We start from the raw sequence: 6,031 nt of genomic DNA, 5'->3' as shown, positions 1-6,031 counted from the left end.
TGTGGAAGACCTAAGTGACTACGCCCCCGTCCCAACAGAAAAGTGTCCAGGTGTGGTGGGTATGTGGCCAGGTGAGGGGTCAGGAGAGCCCATCACGACTTGGTTTCCCCCATCGGAGGCCCATTTAAACTTCCATGAGCAGTGTATAGCATGTGATACCCGCCTGTGATCTGCCTTCTTCCTAATGGGTGGGACAGACTTACATCACTCCCCAATTGCTGGGGACCCTTCTACACCCCGCCTAGCCATCCAGTGATGCTTCTGCAGCAAAGTGAACCCAGAAGGCAGCCCCAGCTACCCCAACATTGCAGGGGGGGCCCTCCACATCAGGAAGACTTCCACTTGGAGGCCCGGCTCCCACTCCAGCTCGGAAGAGGCAGGAGACGGGAGACCCTGAGCGATGACATATTTAAAGGCATGAGATTGCTTCCAAGAAAAATGATGTGTGAGGCTGTAAACGAGTGTCGCCAAGCACTGGGGGCGATGCGTATTCAGTGAGAGTAGAGCTGGCACCTCGGCCACCCAGCAAGTGGCGGAGGGGGCAGGCAGCAGGTGGGGCAGCCCAGGCACAGAGAGGCCTGGATTCAGCCCTGGCCATCTGTGGAGATAATGAGGATGACCCACCCTTTAGATACTGGGGAGGGTTCTGCTTTCTTTAGTTTTGGGTAGGTCTGATCACAACAATGACAGTTGGGGTAGTCTGTCTCTGAGTGACCTGTCAAACACAGAGCCCGGGCCCACCTCTAGGGCATGTGGGTGGCAGGACTCATGCCTCCCCTTACCCAGGCATAAGGCGATGCCCGATCTAAGTCTGAGGGCAAACCCAGCCTTCCATTCCCACCTTCAATGGAAACTTTAGAAAAAGTGCCCCCGGTACAGTTACATTCTTGCTGTCTCGCCCAGGGCTATGGCAGCCTTGCTCCAGAGCATAGGGAAGCCAAGGTGGCTCCTCTCTCTCTTTCACATACCTTTGAGGTGCCTCTTCATATGGGGCTTTGTGCTACCACATTCCCCCAAGGGAGCACCGCAGCCTGCCAGTCCCACTGTATCTACCCAAGCTGCCACCAGTCAGCCCAGCATTGGGGTGGAGAGGGCACCTGCCCTATGGAGGTTCTGCCACGTGTGTCTGTGTCTCTGCTGAAAATGGGTAGAAAGGGGAGAAAAACCTTAGTGGAGGGGCCACTGAGGAATAGAGTGAAAAGGTCCAGGAAACCAGCTTCTGCGGCTTTCCTGTTGCTGGTCAAATGCGATGCCCCAAGGAACCACTAAGTAGGCAGAAGCCAAGTTCCTATAGAAGAGCTATTGATAAGCACTGGCTGGTAAACGGAGTTTGGCAGAACTCACCTGCCCAAGGGAAGTGAGGAAGGAAGGAAAACTGCCCTCCTTTGCCTCCTCCCTCCCACTCCATACTCTTTCTTTCCCGCCATTTTCCCCTTCTCCCAGTGTAGATAATCTCCTGGCTTTGCAGAGGTGGGGAAGGGCAGGCCAGTCTCCTCCCGCGTGCTCTGGCTGATGGCCAAGTGGCCCTCTGGTTTCATTTTTGGCTACATGGCTGGAAGGCTCACTGTCGTCACTCCCAGTGACCACCTGGGTCATCAAAATACAGGGTAGGAGCAAGATGTCACCATGTTCACAATCAAGAGATCAGAAAGGAAACGACCAGGTCCTTTTGAGATAACTGGGCTCAGGTCTTGGACTTGCATGGACCCCCCAGGGAGCTGAAGTGACACTGCCCTCCACAGGCTTGAGAAAGACAGATGACAATGCTTGCTGTCTTAGCTCCACCCCATTTCACAGAGGGTTCTGTGGAATCCAAGGTCATCCGACTGCCATTTCCCCAGACCCGGGTTGCATAATGTGAGTAGACAGTCAACAGTGGGGCCACAGTAGGCAGGAAGAGGTGAAGATGGTAGTGTCTGTCCCTGTCCTGTGCACTCACTCAGCATTTGGAACCAGGGGAGCAGATCTCTGGTGGTCTGGGAGGAGTGGGGCAAGGGGGCCACTTATCAGGAAACACTGCCTAATTGAGAAGGTTCGGCAGGGGTCTCCCTGGGGAAGAAGGCAAAAAACGGGGCATGAGTCATTTGAAATGAGGCTGGACAGAGTGTGAGGAGAAATGAACCCACCCAGATTGCCAGACATGGACAAAATGAGCTCATGGCTGTGATAATGTGGGGTGTGTGTGTGTGTGTGTGTGTGTGTGTGTGTGTGTGTGTGTGAGAGAGAGAGAGAGAGAGAGAGAGAGAGAGAGAGAGAGAGAGAGAGAGAGAGAGAGAGAGAAGAGAGAGAGAGAGAGAGAGAGAGAGAGAGAGAGAGAAATACAGCCAAGCCTCTGAAGCTAAACTACAAGGCCAGGCTGCCCCCTGCCGGTCAATGAGAGAATAGCTAGCGCCCCAGCCAGCATGTGCATACGTACATACTGTCTGGGCATCACTGAGTCCAAGACCTGGCTTGGGACAGATGCCAAGCAAAAGGCAGACTTGTCGAAAAACATTTTCCACACCATTATATCCACTTGGATATGAATGTAAGAAATTTGTTGCTATTTTTCCTTTGTGTAAGACTTTTATTAAATTGTTCTTACAAAACAATATTCAGACTCTAGATACAATTGTTTTGATGTGGACACCAAGCGGCTTTCAACTCTTCTGCTGTGAAGGTGGGGATCTTATCGCTGGATTGCAATGCCAGGCCGAAGCTTTCTTTGCCCCCAAGACAGGGTTTCTCTGTGTGTATCCCTGGCTGTCCCAGACTTGCTTTGTGGACCAGGCTGGCCTCGAACTCACAGCAATCCACCTGCCTCTACCTCCGAGTGCTGGGATTAAAGGCTTGCACCACTGCGCCCAGCCAAACCTGTGTTCTTTGCAAAAGCAAAACGCACTCTTTACTGCTGACCAACTCTCCAGCCCAACCATACACATTTTTCATGCTACGGAGCTGCCCGTGCCTGTCTTGAAGGTCTCCCCAGCGCCGGGATTACTAATTTGCACCACCTGGCTTTTTGTGTGGATGCTGGCCTTTGGTCCTTCCTGAACAGAGTTGCTTTGTTGACTGATCTCTCTCCTCAAGCACTCTCTACTGGTTATTTTGTCTCCTCTGGGAGAGCCAGAAGGAGCACATAAGGAGAGGAAAAGCCCTTGAAGAGAAGTGCTGAGTTGGATTTAGGGTGAGTGTGTCCCCCGAGCTCATGTGTTGGGAGCTCGGGCCTTCTGTGTCACAGTATTGGAGACCACTAAGAAATGATGCCTGGGCTGGGTGTGGTGGCACACGCCTTTAACCCCAGCATTCAGGATGCAGACACTAGCAGGTTTCTGGGAGTTCAAGGCCAGCCTGGTCTACAAAGTGAGTCCAAGACAGCCAGAAAAACAAACAAGCAAACAAAAGAAAAAGGAGGAGGAGGAGGAAGAGGAGAAGGAGGAGAGAAAGAGATGATTACTGGGCTGGTAAGATGGCTCAGTGGGGCTGGAGAGATGGCTCAGCGGTTAAGAGCACTGACTGTGCTTCCAGAGGTCATGAGTTCAATTCCCAGCAACCACATGATTGCTATAATATAATCTGATGCCCACCTCTGGCCTGTAGATGTACATGCAGATAGATCACTTATACATAATAATAAATAAATAAATCCTTAAAAAAAAAATAGAGCCGGGCGTGGTGGCGCACGCCTTTAATCCCAGCACTCGGGAGGCAGAGGCAGGTGGATCGCTGTGAGTTCGAGGCCAGCCCTGGTCTACAAGTGAGTCCAGGATGGCCAAGGCTACAACAGAGAAACCCTGTCTCGAAAAAACAAAAAAAAAAAAAAGGCTCAGTGATTAAGATTACTAATTGTTTTTCCAGGGGACTTGGGTTCAATTCCCAGCACCCACATGGCAGCTCACAACTGTCTGTAACTCCAAGATCTGAGACTCTCACAGACATACATGCAGGCAAAACACCAATGCACATAAACAGTAAAAATTAAAAGAAGAAAGAAATGATGCCTAGGGGCTGGAGAGATGGCTCAGCAGTTAAGAGCACTTCTTGTTCTTGTCCAGAGCCCAGTTTGTGGTCCCAAAATGGCAGTTCAGAACTGTTGGTAACTCCAGTTCCAGGAGAGCTAGTGTCCTCTTCTGGCTTCTGCAGGCACTGCACAAATGTGATGCAAAGATGTGTAAAAAAATAAATCTAAAATAAATAAATAAATCTAAGAGGAAAAAGAAAGAAGGGAAGTCTAAGCCAGACTTAAGGGGTTAACTTCTGCAATCTCAGCATATAACACGTGTCTTTTCTGACCACAATGACATAAAATAAGAAATCAATTAAGTGTCAGCTGGGTATGGTGAAACATAATTACATCATTTAGGAGATTGGAGGAGAAGGAGGATTGCAAATTTGAGGTCAAAATGGGATCGTGTTTCAAAGAAAAAATGTTGTTGCTGTTATTGTGTTGCCAGTCATGGTGGCACAACTTTTTTTTTTTTTTTTTTTTTTTTTTTTTTTTTTTTTTTTTTTTTTTTGGTTTTTCGAGACAGGGTTTCTCTGTGTAGCCTTGGCCATCCTGGACTCACTTTGTGGACCAGGCTGGCCTCGAACTCACAGCGATCCTCCTGCCTCTGCCTCCCGAGTGCTGGGATCAAAGGCGTGCGCCACCACGCCTGGCTGTGGTGGCACAACTTTTAATTATACACTCAGGAGGCAAACTCAGCCTGCTCTACATAGTGAGTTCCAGGCCAATGGGACTGCATAGTAAGAGAGACCTTGCCTCAAAAAGAAAAGAAAAAAGTGAGGCCAAGTAGAAAGCGACTGGTTCACTGGCACTTCAAGGTGGTAGATACGCCTATGGTCCTAGTTTGTCCCCAGGAGTGTTGTTTTTAAACCCCGAATCCTCTGGCCTCCTGCTTTCCAACAAGATCTCTTTTCCCTATCCATGCTTCTGTCATAATTTCATCTTCCCTCTCTAGAGGCCAGATTGGCTGCCTGTCACTAGACTTTCAGCCTCCTGAGCTGTTTCTACATAAGCCTCTTTCCTTGGGTGTTCTCTACAGAAAGACAGAATTAATTCAAGTGGGAGGGGAAACGTGGGAGAAGCATGAGCTACCCTAAAGAGAAACAGAGAGGCAGGAAAATGTGAGAGAGTTTAAGGAGATGGGGTGAGGGGTCTGGAGGTGCCCAGGGCTCTGTAGGGTCTGTAGGGGAAGGGGGGAAGGGGCTACCTTAGACAAGAACGGGCCTTTCTGGGGTGTAGTGTGCAAACAGCAAGTGCTAAGGGTGGGGTGTTTTGGAGTCTCCACCATATGGCACTGTCCTACCTTATGCAGATAGGATTTTCTTTTTTCTTCCGTTTTTCGAGACAGGGTTTCTCTGTGTAGCCTTGACTGTCCTGAACTCACTTTGTAGACCAGGCTGGCTTTGAACTCACAGCGATCCGCCTGCCTCTGCCTCCCGAGCGCTGGGATTAAATGCGTGTGCCACCACGCCCGGCCTAGCACATTGCTTTTATCCATTCATCAGTCAGCAGCCACTTGGGTTGCTTCTGTTTCTTGGCCCCTGTAAACGGTGCTGCGTGAGCTTGCAGATGCCTATTTGGCCGACTGCCTCCATTTTGTTCGCACATTCACACTTAGGCTGGGACAGGAATGCCCACTGACTTAGAGTTCACAAATGGTGACACCTATATCTACCTACCAAGGGGTCTAACCTGGTCCACACAGAGCCTGGCACACAGCGAGCAGGGAGGAGTTACAGCCACCACCGTCATGAGATGTGTCATCCACACCATGCAAAACCTGACTTGGGCCTCGGGAAAGCTGAGAGGATTGAGAGGAGACACCACAGAAGCCTTCCATAAGGTCTTCCAAGCTACTGGGCCCACTCCCCCTAACCCCCCCAAGCAACTCCATGTGGTGGCAGTATTGACTGAAAAGCAGAACCCAGTCATCACTAAGAAAAATCTAATGCCTTCACTTCCTGCGAAAGCCCGAGATCCAGAGTGCTAAGCATGACTCTATGGATTCTGACCCGCTGTGGTAGAAGTCTAGCAATCTAGCTAACC

This window comes from Acomys russatus, chromosome 25 (assembly GCF_903995435.1).
Source record: "Acomys russatus chromosome 25, mAcoRus1.1, whole genome shotgun sequence".
Classification (NCBI taxonomy): Eukaryota; Metazoa; Chordata; class Mammalia; order Rodentia; family Muridae; genus Acomys; species Acomys russatus.
Note: the sequence above shows the minus strand (reverse complement) of the source record.